This window comes from Cryptomeria japonica, unplaced genomic scaffold (assembly GCF_030272615.1).
Source record: "Cryptomeria japonica unplaced genomic scaffold, Sugi_1.0 HiC_scaffold_54, whole genome shotgun sequence".
NCBI lineage: Eukaryota > Viridiplantae > Streptophyta > Pinopsida > Cupressales > Cupressaceae > Cryptomeria > Cryptomeria japonica.
The window spans coordinates 512,501-527,500 of record NW_026728876.1 but is presented as its reverse complement, the minus strand read 5'-3'; the positions used below and the strand labels follow the sequence as shown (position 1 = coordinate 527,500).

Below are 15,000 nucleotides of genomic sequence, written 5' to 3'. Positions count from 1 at the left end.
GTGCACCTTGGTGCGCACACCTTGGCTGGGTTGCGCGCCCTGGTGGGCACCATGGTGCGCACCAAGGAGCGCTCCGAAGTGTGCTCCAAGGTGCGGCGTGCACGAAGTCGGAGCCCGGTTTGCCCCGGGTGCGCACCTCGCGTGCACCTTCGCCGCGGTGGGCACCATGGCGTGCACGAAGTCGGAGCCCGGTTTGCCCCGGGTGCGCACCTCGCGTGCACCTTCGCCGGGGTGGGCACCTTGGTGTGCAGACCTTGGCTGGGTTGCGCGCCCTGGTGGGCACCATGGTGCGCACCAAGGAGCGCTCCGAAGTGTGCTCCAAGGTGCGGCCTGCACGAAGTCGGAGCCCGGTTTGCCCCGGGTGTGCACCTCGGGTGGGCACCTTGGTGCGCATGCCTTGCCTGGGCTGCGCACCAGGGCGGGCTCAAGATGGCACCCGCGTTCCTTTTTTTTCACTATCTTTCAAAACGGAAATTTTAAAATCTCATTTTTTTTTGCCTTTTTCTGGAAATTAGTGAAGGCAGCGCATCAAAGGTGCGCACCTCGCTGCCCACCACGGTGCGCAACGCCGGTGGGCACCCGGGAGTGCTTCGAAGTGTGCTCCAAGGTGCTGCGTGCACGTTGTCGGAGCCCGGTTTGCCCCGGGTGCGCACCTCGCGTGCACCTTCGTCGGGGTGGGCACCTTGGCTGGGTTTGCCCCGGCTGCGCTCCGAAGCGGGGTTATTGGAGCGCCGCCTCTTTTTTTGTCGGAGCGTTTGGTGGGGTTTCTCGCATTGGCTCTTCCGAGGCCCGGTTGCCACCCTGGCGCGCACGAAGTCGGAAGTAGGGTTAATTGCCCGGGTGCGCACCTTTGCCAGGGTGGGCACCTTACCTGGGCTGCGCACCAGGGCGGGCTCAAGATGGCACGCGCGTTCCGTTTTTTTCACTATCTTTCAAAACGGAAATTTTAAAATCTCCTTTTTTTTTTGCCTTTTCTGGAAATTAGTGAAGGCAGCGCATCAAAGGTGCGCACCTCGCTGCCCACCTTGGTGTGCTCTGAGGTGCGCACCCGGGAGCGCTACGAAGTGTGCTCCAAGGTGCGGCGTGCACGTTGTCGGAGCCCGGTTTGCCCCGGGTGCGCACCTCGCCTGCACCTTGGCCGGGGTGGGCACCTTGGCTGGGTTTGCCCAGGGTGCGCTCCGAAGCGGGGTTACTGGAGCGCCCCCTCTTTTTTTGTCAGAGCGTTTGGTGGGGTTTCTCGCATTGGCTCTTCCCAGGCCCGGTTGTTGGGTGCGCTCCCACCCTGGCGCGCGCGAAGTTGGAAGTTGGGTTAATTGCCCGGGCGCGCACCTTCGCCAGGGTGGGCACCTTGGTGCGCACACCTTGGCTGGGCTGCGCACCAGGGCGGGCTCAAGATGGCACCAGCATTCCCTTTTTCTCACTATCTTTCAAAACGGAAATTTTAAAATCTCGTTTTTTTTTTGCCTTTTATGGAAATTAGTGAAGGCATCGCATCAAAGGTGCGCACCTCGCTGCCCACCTTGGTGTGCTCCGAGGTGCCCACCACGGTGCGCAACGCCGGTGCGAACCCGGGAGCGCCCCGATGTGTGCTCCAAGGTGCGGCGTGCACGAAGTCGGACCCCGGTTTGCCCCGGGTGCGCACCTCGCGTGCACCTTGGTGCGCACACCTTGGCTGGGTTGCGCGGCCTGGTGGGCACCATGGTGCGCACCAAGGAGCGCTCCGAAGTGTGCTCCAAGGTGCGGCGTGCACGAAGTCGGAGCCCGGTTTGCCCCGGGTACGCACCTCGCGTGCACCTTCGCCGGGGTGGGCACCTCGGCTGGGTTGCGCGCCCTGGTGCGCACCAAGGAGCGCTCCGAAGTGTGCTCCAAGGTGCGGCGTGCACGAAGTCGGAGCCCGGTTTGCCCCGGGTGCGCACCTTCGCCGCGGTGCGCACCATGGCGTGCACGAAGTCGGAGCCCGGTTTGCCCCGGGTGCGCACCTCGCGTGCACCTTCGGCGGGGTTGCGCGCCCTGGTGGGCACCATGGTGCGCACCAAGGAGCGCTCCGAAGTGTGCTCCAAGGTGCGGCGTGCACGAAGTCGGAGCCCGGTTTGCCCCGGGTGCGCACCTCGCGTGCACCTTCGGCGGGGTTGCGCGCCCTGGTGGGCACCATGGTGCGCACCAAGGAGCGCTCCGAAGTGTGCTCCAAGGTGCGGCGTGCACGAAGTCGGAGCCCGGTTTGCCCCGGGTGCGCACCTCGCGTGCACCTTCGCCGCGGTGGGCACCATGGCGTGCACGAAGTCGGAGCCCGGTTTGCCCCGGGTGCGCACCTCGCGTGCACCTTCGCCGGGGTGGGCACCTCGGCTGGGTTGCGCGCCCTGGTGCGCACCAAGGAGCGCTCCGAAGTGTGCTCCAAGGTGCGGCGTGCACGAAGTCGGAGCCCGGTTTGCCCCGGGTGCGCACCTCGCGTGCACCTTCGCCAGGGTGGGCACCTCGGTGCGCACACCTTCTCAATGTTTTCTTGCCTTTTCTGGAAATTGGTGAAGGCAGCGCATCAAAGGTGCGCACCTCGGTGTGCTCCGAGGTGCGAACCCGAGAGCGCTCCGAGGTGCCCACGAAGTCGAAAGTCGGGTTAATTGCATTGTTTTCCCCGGGTGCGCTCCGAGGTGCGCAACATCGGCGCGCACCAAGGAGGGCTCCGAAGTGTGCTCCAAGGTGCGCACGATGGCGTGCACCTCTGGTGCGCACGATTCGGAGCTCGGTTTGACCGGGGTGCGCACACCTTGGCTGGGTTGCGCACCTTTTGTGCGCTCCAAGGTGCGCACGAAGTCGGAGCTCGGTTTGCCCCGGGTGCGCACCTTCGCCAGGGTGCGCACCTTGATGCGCACGCCTTGGCTGGGCTGCGCACCTTGGTGGGCGCCATGGTGCGCACCTTTCGTGCGCTCCAAGGTGCGCACGAAGTCGGAGCTCGGTTTGCCCCGGGTGCGCACCTTGGTGGGCGCCATGGTGCACTCCGAGGTGCCCAAGATTGGTGCGCACCAAGGAGCGCTCCGAAGTGCGCTCCAAGGTGCGCGCGAAGTCGAAAGTTGGGTTAATTGTCCGGTTTGCCTCGGGTGCGCACCTTGCGTGCACCTTCGCCAGGGTGGGCTGGGCTGCGCACACCTTGGCACCCGCGTTTCCTTCATTTTAAATTTTTTTTTTTTACAATCTCTCAAGTGGGAAATTCTATAATCTCAACTTTTTTTGCCTTTTCAGGAAACTTTTGAATGGAGCGCATCATTGGTGCGCTCCGAAGTGTGCTCCAAAGCTCTCTCCAGCTGCGTGCACCTGCCCCGGCCGCGCACCCGGCCCCGCCCAGCTTCGCTCACCTGTCCCGGGCGTCTGGTGCGGAACCTTAGAGTAAGAAACATCACCGTGCACCTTGGCCAACGTGCGCGACTCGACCGAGCGCGCACTGGCCGAGGTGCACACCGATTTCACCTGGGTGCGCGCGCAGCACCTCGGGCGCACCGGGGTGCGCGCACAACGCCCGGGTTGCACCGTGGCCTGTGTGCTCGGGGCGCCTCGGGTGCGCGCTCGGTGTCGCCCCCCGCGCGCGCGGTAGTGCGGGCAGCGCACCCCGGCCCGGCCCGGCCCCGACGAGAACGCAAACGGGCAAAAGGTTTATTCAAATAGCATTGCGACGCCCGGCGAAAAACTAAAAAAGGGTGCAACACCGGGACTTCCCGGGAGGTCACCCATCCCAGTACTACTCCGGCCCAAGCGCGCTTAACTGCGGAGTTCTGATGGGATCCGGTGCACTAACGCTGGTATGATCGCACCCGTTATGAGCTTGTCGCAGTGTGTACTTAGCAAACCGCGACCCACGTGCGAATCCACCCCGGCCACCCACCCCCGTCGAGGTGCACACCCTCCCTCGCGAAGTGCGCCCCGTTCGCCAAGTGTGAGCCCTGCCCGGGTGCGCGCACCTTGCTAGGGCGTCGGGTGTGCACCCGGCCCGGCCTACGTGCGTGCACCTGGAGGGGGCGTCGTGTGCGTGCAGTGTCCCGTCTGCAACGCGGTGCCCACACACCACCTCGGGCGCAACGACCTGCGCTCACATGTGGGCCGAGTGCACCTTGGTGCATGTTCGGGGCGCCTCGGGTGCACGCTCGATCTTGCCCCGGTGCACCAAGGCGCTCGGTTTGCCCCGGGTGCGCACTTGGTGCAAGGTGGGCACCCAAAATAGGGATCAAGCACCAAAACACAAGTTTCGGGATGCAAAATGGGACCCAAGGACCACAAATGCGTTCCAAGACCCATGATGGGTCCACGAGAACAAAAATGTGTTCCGAGACTTAATAAACAAATATTGGGTTTTAGGAGAAGAAACATGCTCTGATGCCCAAAACGAGAATCGACCCCGAAAAGGCCACAGGCCAAAAGTGGGATGCGAGACAAAAAAAAATGGGACCCGAGGACCAAAATTGGGTTCCCAGGTCGAAGACAGGGCAACCGGACAAGAAACGACCTCTAAGGCTCGAAATGAGTCCCGACGACTAAAACTTGACAAGAAGCACCCATCAGGCACCCAACTCGACACCCATGGGATGCCGACCCACCCGGGCTTCCACCTAGCACACCTTGGCACCCACCCACCCTCGCACCCAACCTCGCACCCAACTTAGCACCTTTGAACCCACATTGGCACTCACCCTGACCCTGGCACCTTGGAACCCACATTGGCACTCACCTTGACCCTGGCACCCACCTTTGCACTCACCTTGGGACCCACCCTGGCTCCCACCTCGGCACCCACCCAGACACCCACCTTGGTTCCTTGGCACCCACCTTGGATCCTTGGCACCCACCCCGACACCCACCTTGGCACGCAACTTGGCTACTTGCCACCCACCTTGGCTCCTTGACGCCCACCCCGACAACCACCCCGTGACCTACCCTGGCTAGGGTTGGTGCACACCCACCCTGGTGCCCACCTTGGCACCCACCCTATGACCCACCTTGGCACGCACCTTAGTACCCACCCCGTTACCCACCCTAGGACCCACCCCGTGACCCACCTTGGCCAGGGTGGGTGCACCCACCCTGGTGCCCACCTTGGCACCCACCCATCCTAGCACCCAGCCTGTGACCGGGCTTGGAACCCAACCTTGCACCCGCACCCGTCTTGGCCAGTGTGGGTGCGCACCCATCCTGGCACCCACGTTGTGACACACCCTTTAACCCACGCACCCTAGCACCCACGTTGGCACCCACCTTGGAACCCAACCTAGCAACTTGGCACCCACCCCGTGACCCACCTTGGCATCCACCATAGCAGTCGCCGACTTGGCACCCACCTCGGCACCCACCTTGACACTTGTGGACCCACCTTGCCACTCACCCTAGCATCGACCCATCCTAGCACCCACCCTGGCACCTTTGCACCCTAGCACTCACCCATCCTAGCACCTAACCTGTGACCCACCTTGACACTCACCCTCGCACCCACCTTGGAACCCAACCTAGCACCCACCCACCCTGACACCAACCCTAGCACCTACCCACCCTTGCACCCACCCTGTGACCCATCTTGGCACCCACCCATCCTACCACTCAACCTATCACCCACCTTCTCACCCACCTTGGCATCCACCTTAGCACCCACCCACACTGGCACCTTGGCACCCACCTCGGGCAAGGTGGGTGCACACCCACCCTGGCACCCAATTTAGAACCCACCGAGCATGTTACCCACCTTGGCACCCACATTGCAGCCCACCCTAGTACCCACCCTATGACCCACATTGGCATCCACACCCTAGCACCCAGGCACCTCGACACCCGCCTTGACACCCACCCTAGCACTGAACCTGTGACCCACCTTGGAACTCACCCTAGAACCCACCCACCCTGTGAACCACCTTGGCATCCACCTTAGCACCCACCCACCTTGGCACCCACTCTAGCACTCACCCATCCTAACACCCAACTTGTTACCCACCTTGGCACCCGCCCTCGCGTCCACCTTGAAACCCACCCTAGCACCCACCCACGCAGGAGCCCACCTTGGCACCCAACCTAACACCCACGCATCCTGGCACCCAACTTGTGACCCACCTTGGAACCCACCCTAGTACCCACCTTTGAACCCACTATATCACCAACCCACCTTGGCACCCACCCTATGACCCTCTTTGGAATCCACCCTAGCACGCACCCACCCTGGCACCCACCATGGAGCGCACCCTAGCACCCACCCACCTCGGCACGCACCTCAACACCCACCTTGGTGTGCGCACTGCGCCAACCTCTCAAAGACCCTATGTGGTGCGCTCCAAAGTGTACACCTTTGGTGCGCTCCAAGGTGCGCACCTTTGGTGCACACCGAGGTGCACACCAAAGTGTGCACCGAGGTGAGCACCAAAGTGCACTCCAGGGTGCACACCAAGGCGTGCACCTTTGGTGCGGTCAATGCAAACGAATTCGGAAGTTGGGGTCGATGTCCTAATCGCTGCTGCAGACTACACGTATGAGAATCGGACAAATAGCTTTATATAGGGGAGGTGTTGCGTTTGATGGGTCGACTCCCCTGGTTGTGTGCACTGCACCAACTTCAAAGACCCTGTCTTGTTTAAGAAGTCAAAAGTTGGGGTGGATGTCCTAATCATTGCTGCAGTCTACGCATGTATGAGAATCAGACAAATAGCTTATATAGGGGAGGTGTTGCATTCGGTGGGTTGACTCCCCTGGTTGTGCGCACTGCGCCAACCTCAAAGACCCCGCATAGCAGAAGAAGTCGGAAGTCGGATTTTGGTGAGCACCAAGGCGTGCACCTTTGGTGCGGTCAACGCAGACGAATTCAGAAGTTGGGGTGGATGTCCTAATCGTTGTTGCAGGCTACACATGTATGAGAATCAGACAAATAGCTTATATAGGGGAGGTGTTGGGTTTGATGGGTCAACTCCCTTGGTTGTGCGCATTACGCCAACCTCAAAGACCTTGTTTTCGTTAAGAAGTCAAAAGTTGGGGTCAATGTCCTAATGGCTCCTGCAGGCTACACATGTATGAGAATCGGACAAATAGCTTATATAGGGGAGGTGTTGGGTTTGATGGGTCGACTCCCCTGGTTGTGCGCATTACGTCAACCTCAAAGACCTTGTTTTCGTTAAGAAGTCAAAAGTTGGGGTCGATGTCCTAATTGCTCCTGTAGACTACACATGTATGAGAATCAGACAAATAGCTTATATAGGGGAGGTGTTGGGTTTGATGGGTTGACTCCCCTAGTTGTTCGCATTACACCAACCTCAAAGACCTTGTTTTCGTTTAGAAGCCGAAAGTTGGGGTCGATGTCCTAATTGCTCCTGCAGGCTACGCATGTATGAGAATCAGACAAATAGCTTATATAGGGGAGGTGTTGGGTTTGATGGGTCGACTCCCCTGGTTGTGCGCATTGCGCCAACCTCAAAGACCCTGCATTGCGGATGAAGTCGAAAGTCAGAGTTTGGTGTGCTACAAGGTGTGGTCGAAGGTGCTCACCTAGGTGTGCACCTTTGGAGCACAGGAAAAGTGCCCTCCAAAAGTGCGCACCTTTGGAGTGCACAAAAGTGCCCTCCAAAAGTGCGCACCTTTGGAGCGCAGAAAAGTGCCCTCCAAAAAGTGCCCTCCAAAAGTGCGCACCTTTGGAGCGCAGAAAAGTGCCCTCCAAAAAGTGCCCTCCAAAAGTGCGCACCTTTGGAGCGCAGAAAAGTGCCCTCCAAAAAGTGCCCTCCAAAAGTGCGCACCTTTGGAGCGCAGAAAAGTGCCCTCCAAAAGTGCGCACCTTTGGAGCGCAGAAAAGTGCCCTCCAAAAAGTGCCCTCCAAAAGTGCGCACCTTTGGAGCGCAGAAAAGTGCCCTCCAAAAAGTGCCCTCCAAAAGTGCGCACCTTTGGAGCGCAGAAAAGTGCCCTCCAAAAAGTGCCCTCCAAAAGTGCGCACCTTTGGAGCGCAGAAAAGTGCCCTCCAAAAAGTGCCCTCCAAAAGTGCGCACCTTTGGAGCGCAGAAAAGTGCCCTCCAAAAAGTGCCCTCCAAAAGTGCGCACCTTTGGAGCGCAGAAAAGTGCCCTCCAAAAGTGCGCACCTTTGGAGCGCACAAAAGTGCCCTCCAAAAGTGCGCACTTTTGGTGCGCACCAAGGCGCTGGTTCGGTCGTTGCAGGCGAGTTCGGAAGTTGGGGTCGATGTCCTGAGCGGAGGTGCAAACTACACAGGTGTCGGAATCGGACAAATAGCTTATATAGGGGAGGTGTATGCTTCGATGGGTCGACTCCCCAGGTTGAGCGCACCGCGCCAACCTCAAAGACCCTACGGTATGGATGAAGTCGGAAGTTGGGTCCGATGACCAATTCGATTAGTAGGTATGCTCATGAGGTCGGAATTTGGGTCCGATGACCTGCCATGTGCAGGAAGGCGAATGTTGACACTGTGCGTTGCAAGGTGCACACCAAGGCGCTGGTGCGGTCTTTTTAGTCGAGTTCGGAAGTTGGGGTCGATGTCCTGATCGGAGGTGCAAGCTACACAGGTGTGGGAATCGGACAAATAGCTTATATAGGGGAGGTGTATGCTTCGTTGGGTCGACTCCCCGGGTTGAGCGCACCGCGCCAACCTCAAAGACCCTACGGTATGGATGAAGTCGGAAGTTGGGTCCGATGACCGATTCGATATGTAGGCATACTCGCGAGGTCGGAATTTGGGTCCGATGACCTGCCACGTGCAGGAAGGCGAATGTTGGCACTGTGCGTTGCAAGGTGCGCACCAAGGCGCTGGTTCGGTCGTTGGAGGCGAGTTCGGAAGTTGGGGTCGATGTCTTGATCGGAGGTGCAAACTACACAGGTGTGGGAATCGGACAAATAGCTTATATAGGGGAGGTGTATGCTTCGTTGGGTCGACTCCCCGGGTTGAGCGCACCGCGCCAACCTCAAAGACCCTACGGTATGGATGAAGTCGGAAGTTGGGTCCGATGACCGATTCGATATGTAGGCATACTCGCGAGGTCGGAATTTGGGTCCGATGACCTGCCATGTGCAGGAAGGCGAATGTTGGGACTGTGCGTCGCAAGGTGCGCACCAAGGCGCTGGTGCCGTCGTTGCAGTCGAGTTCGGAAGTTGGGGTCGATGTCCTGGTCAGAGGTGCAAACTACACAGGTGTGGGAATCGGACAAATAGCTTATATAGGGGAGGTGTATGCTTCGATGGGTCGACTCCCTGGGTTGAGCGCACCGCGCCAACCTCAAAGACCCTACAGTATGGATGAAGTCGGAAGTTGGGTCCGATGACCGATTCGATACGTAGGCATATTGGCGAGGTCTGAATTTGTGTCCGATGACCTGCCATGCGCAGGAAGGCGGAATTTGGGTCCGATGACCGAGTTGATGGCGTGCCATGCGCAGAAAGGCGGAATTTGGGTCCGATGACCGAGTTGATGTTGATGGCCCGCCATGCACAGGAAGGCGGAATTTGGGTCCGATGACCGATTTGAAGGCGTGCCATACGCAAAAAGGCGGAGTTTGGGTCCGATGACCGAGTTGATATTGATGGCCCGCCATGCGCAGGAAGGCGGAATTTGGGTCCGATGACCTGACATACGCATGGAGTCCGACTCGGGGGCCGATGTTCGATTCGATGACTTGCATTGTGGGTAAAGTCGGAAGTTGTGGTCTTTGACCCGATTCGATGACCAGACTTCGGCTGCTTGAGAATCGGACAAATAACTTATATAGGGGAGGTAGTGTTCTCGAGCATCCTCCCCCCGTGCCCGTTTATGTCGATTGATGCTGGTGCTCGACTGGTTGGAGCGCTCGGATGCAAAAATCTTGCACCAGGATTTATCGATTGTGATGGACACGGCAAGTCTCCTGATTGCTATGCAGGAGCTCATCGTGAATCTCTATGCGGCCTTGGTATGGACTCGACCTGCGGAATGGTTCGGCAATGGTAGTCGCTCCAACACGTCCTTGCAATGGCCACAGAGGTGATTCGACTAGAGCTCCAGTCTAGCTTTTGGGTTGCTTGGCGGACTGGTATAGCCGCGATCGAGTTCCGGCCATGAACGTTTTAGATAGCTCTTGGGCTTTCTGGGACGGAAGTCGGAAGTTTGGGCTGTTGTCCGATTTGATGACCATTCTTCGGATGTGTGAGAATCGGACAAATAACTTATATAGGGGACTGTGTTGTCTCACGCAGCCCCCTCCGTGCCCCTCTATCTCGACCGATGTTGGTGCTTGAAAGGGTTGGGATCGCTCGGATTTATAAACGTGCACCACCATTTGTCGAGTGTGAGGGACGCGGCAGGTCTCCTAAATGCTATGCGGGCGCTCTCTGAGAATCTCTATCCGGCCTCGACACAGACTAGTCTTGCTGAATGGTTTGGCACTGGTAGTCGATCCAACACGTCGTTGTTGTGGCCGCCTAGGCGATTCGATTCGAGCCCCCGTCTAGCTTTTGGGTTGCTTGGCGGATTTTGCCCTATCCGCAAGTGAGCTCGGTCCCTAAACGTTCGAGAAACCCGATTGCTATGCGCCGACTCTCTTTCTTGCGAGCCTCCATCTAGCTTTTGGGTCTCTACGGAACGGAAGTCGGAATCTGGGACCGTTGTTTGATTCGACGAGGCAGACTACGGTTGTGCGAGAATCGGACAAATAACTTATATAGGGGAGGTGTTGACTGGAGCATTCTCCCCCGTGCCCCTCTAACTCGACCAATGCTGGCGCTCGAACGGTGGTAGCGCTCGGATTTTCATTGAGCGCCAGCATTGGTCGATTTAGAGGGGCATGCGAGATTCCCGAATGCTATGCGAGGGCTCTAACGGAAATGTCTATTGGTTTCGGTATGGATGCAATTGCGAGTGGTTCGGCAAAGGTAGTCGTTCCGATGCGTCCATGTCGTGGCCAAATCGATAATTCGATTTGAGCCCTCGTATAGCATTTGGGTCTCTCGATGTGATTCCGCATTCCAGTCCCTTTGGGCACTGCTTGAGCCGCATCCCAGGGGGTTCCCTTCCCAATAATCTGCCTCGCAACCCGATTGCTATGCGGTGAGGCTCCTCGGCCGCCTCGGAACTATCTGTGTATCAGACGCATCGCGGGATAAGGGGTTGGCAACGGTAGTCGCCCCAAGCGCGTCCGATGCTTGGACCATTCCGAGGCGGCCCTGAAGCCTCTTCCGTCTAGCCGTTGGGTCCTTCTCGCCGCATCCCTCGCCTCGCACCCCGATTGCTATGCGGTGAGGCTCCTCGGCCGCCTCGGAACTATCTGTGTATCGGACGCGTCGCGGGATAAGGGGTTGTCACTGGTAGTCGCCCCAAGCGCGTCCGATGCTTGGACCATTCCGAGGCGGCCCTGAAGCCTCTTCCGTCTAGCCGTTGGGTCCTTCTCGCCGCATCCCTCGCCTCGCACCCCGATTGCTATGCGGTGAGGCTCCTCGGCCGCCTCGGAACTATCTGTGTATCGGACGCGTCGCGGGATAAGGGGTTGTCATTGGTAGTCGCCCAAGCGCGTCCGATGCTTGGACCATTCCGAGGCGGCCCTGAAGCCTCTTCCGTCTAGCCGTTGGGTCCTTCTCGCCGCATCCCTCGCCTCGCACCCCGATTGCTATGCGGTGAGGCTCCTCGGCCGCCTCGGAACTATCTGTGTATCGGACGCGTCGCGGGATAAGGGGTTGTCACTGGTAGTCGCCCCAAGCGCGTCCGATGCTTGGACCATTCCGAGGCGGCCCTGAAGCCTCTTCCGTCTAGCCGTTGGGTCCTTCTCGCCGCATCCCTCGCCTCGCACCCCGATTGCTATGCGGTGAGGCTCCTCGGCCGCCTCGGAACTATCTGTGTATCGGACGCGTCGCGGGATAAGGGGTTGTCACTGGTAGTCGCCCCAAGCGCGTTCGATGCTTGGACCATTCCGAGGCGGCCCTGAAGCCTCTTCCGTCTAGCCGTTGGGTCCTTCTCGCCGCATCCCTCGCCTCGCACCCCGATTGCTATGCGGTGAGGCTCCTCGGCCGCCTTGGAACTATCTGTGTATCGGACGCGTCGCGGGATAAGGGGTTGTCACTGGTAGTCGCCCCAAGCGCGTCCGATGCTTCGACCATTCCGAGGCGGACCCGAAGCCTCTTCCGTCTAGCCGTTGGGTCCTTCTCGCCGCATCCTTCGCCTCGCACCCCGATTGCTATGCGGTGAGGCTCCTCGGCCGCCTCGGAACTATCTGTGTATCGGACGCGTCGCGGGATAAGGGGTTGTCACTGGTAGTCGCCCCAAGCGCGTCCGATGCTTGGACCATTCCGAGGCGGACCCGAAGCCTCTTCCGTCTAGCCGTTGGGTCCTTCTCGCCGCATCCCTCGCCTCGCACCCCGATTGCTATGCGGTGAGGCTCCTCGGCCGCCTTGGAACTATCTGTGTATCGGACGCGTCGCGGGATAAGGGGTTGTCACTGGTAGTCGCCCCAAGCGCGTCCGATGCTTGGACCATTCCGAGGCGGACCCGAAGCCTCTTCCGTCTAGCCGTTGGGTCCTTCTCGCCGCATCCCTCGCCTCGCACCCCGATTGCTATGCGGTGAGGCTCCTCGGCCGCCTTGGAACTATCTGTGTATCGGACGCGTCGCGGGATAAGGGGTTGTCACTGGTAGTCGCCCCAAGCGCGTCCGATGCTTGGACCATTCCGAGGCGGACCCGAAGCCTCTTCCGTCTAGCCGTTGGGTCCTTCTCGCCGCATCCCTCGCCTCGCACCCCGATTGCTATGCGGTGAGGCTCCTCGGCCGCCTTGGAACTATCTGTGTATCGGACGCGTCGCGGGATAAGGGGTTGTCACTGGTAGTCGCCCCAAGCGCGTCCGATGCTTGGACCATTCCGAGGCGGCCCCGAAGCCTCTTCCGTGTAGCCGTTGGGTCCTTCTCGCCGCATCCCTCGCCTCGCACCCCGATTGCTATGCGGTGAGGCTCCTCGGCCGCCTTGGAACTATCTGTGTATCGGACGCGTCGCGGGATAAGGGGTTGTCACTGGTAGTCGCCCCAAGCGCGTCCGATGCTTGGACCATTCCGAGGCGGCCCCGAAGCCTCTTCCGTGTAGCCGTTGGGTCCTTCTCGCCGCATCCCTCGCCTCGCACCCCGATTGCTATGCGGTGAGGCTCCTCGGCCGCCTTGGAACTATCTGTGTATCGGACGCGTCGCGGGATAAGGGGTTGTCACTGGTAGTCGCCCCAAGCGCGTCCGATGCTTGGACCATTCCGAGGCGGACCTGAAGCCTCTTCCCTCTAGCCGTTGGGGCTTTCTCGCCGCATCCCTCGCCTCGCACCCTGATTGCTATGCTGTGAGGCTCCTCGGCCGCCTTGGAACTATCTGTGTATCGGACGCATCGCGGGATAAGGGGTTGGCAGTGGTAGTCGCCCCAAGCGCATCCGATGCTTGGACCATTCCGAGGCGGCCCTGCAGCCTCTTCCGTCTAGCCGTTGGGGCCATCTCGCCGCATCCCCCACCTCGCACCACGATTGCTATGCGGTGAGGCTCCTTGGCCGCCTCGGAACTATCTGTGTATCGGACGCATCGCGGGATAAGGGGTTGTCACTGGTAGTCGCCCCAAGCGCGTCCGATGCTTGGACTATTCCGAGGCGGCCCTGCAGCCTCTTCCGTCTAGCCGTTGGGGCCATCTCGCTGCATCCCCCACCTCCTCGGCCGCCTCGGAACTATCTGTGTATCGGACGCATCGCGGGATAAGGGGTTGGCAGTGGTAGTCGCCCCAAGCGCGTCCGATGCTTGGACTATTCCGAGGCAGCCCTGCAGCCTCTTCCGTCTAGCCTTTGGGGCCATCTCGCCGCATCCCTCGCCTCGCACCCCGATTGCTATGCGGTGAGGCTCCTCGGCCGCCTGGGAACTATCTTCGTATCGGACGCATCGCGGGATAAGGGGTTGTCACTGGTAGTCGCCCCAAGCGCGTCCGATGCTTGGACTATTCCGAGGCGGCCCTGTGGCCTCTTCCGTCTAGCCGTTGGGGCCATCTCGCCGCATCCCCCACCTCGCACCCCGATTGCTATGCGGTGAGGCTCTTCGGCCGCCTTGGAACTATCTTCGTATCGGACGCATTGCGGGATAAGGGGTTGTCACTGGTAGTGGCCCCAAGCGCGTCCGATGCTTGGACTATTCCGAGGCGGCCCTGCAGCCTCTTCCGTCTAGCCGTTGGGGCCATCTCGCCGCATCCCCCACCTCGCACCCCGATTGCTATGCGGTGAGGCTCCTCGGCCGCCTTGGAACTATCTTCGTATCGGACGCATCGCGGGATAAGGGGTTGTCACTGGTAGTCGCCCCAAGCGCGTCCGATGCTTGGACTATTCCGACGCGGCCCTGTGGCCTCTTCCGTCTAGCCGTTGGGGCCATCTCGCCGCATCCCCCACCTCGCACCCCGATTGCTATGCGGTGAGGCTCCTCGGCCGCCTTGGAACCATCTTCGTATCGGACGCATCGCGGGATAGGGGGCTGTCACTGGTAGTCGCCCCAAGCGTGTCCGATGCTTGGACCATTCCTAGGCGGCCCTGAAGCCTCTTCCGTCTAGCCGTTGGGGCCTTCCCGCCCCATCCCTCGCCTCGCACCCCCGATTGCTATGCGGTGAGGCTCCTCGGCCGCCTTGGAACCATCTGTGTATCGGACGCATCGCGGGATAAGGGGTTGGCACTGGCAGTCGCCCCAAGCGCGTCCGATGCTTGGACCATTCCGAGGTGGCCCTGAAGCCTCTTCCGTCTAGCCGTTGGGGCCTTCCCGCCCCATCCCTCGCCTCGCACCCCGATTGATATGCGGTGAGGCTCCTCGGCCGCCTTGGAACTATCTGTGTATCGGACGCATCGCGGGATAAGGGGTTGGCACTGGTAGTCGTCCCAATCGCATCCGATGCTTGGACCATTCCGAGGCGGCCCTGCAGCCTCTTCCGTTTAGCCGTCGGGGCCTTCCCGCCGCATCCCTCGCCTCGCATCCCGATTCCTATGCGGTGAGTCTTCTCGGCCGCCGCGGAACTATACCTGTTATTGCTACTGCATCCTT

At 60.1% G+C, this 15,000-nt stretch overlaps 1 non-coding gene across 1 annotated transcript; it reads right to left on the bottom strand.

Annotated features, from left to right (window-relative positions):
* Positions 1–3,683: 3,683 nt before the first annotated feature.
* Positions 3,684–3,802, bottom strand: LOC131862962 (5S ribosomal RNA). The gene has a single exon (XR_009361897.1). It is a non-coding gene; the product is annotated as a 5S ribosomal RNA (ribosomal RNA).
* Positions 3,803–15,000: the final 11,198 nt, after the last annotated feature.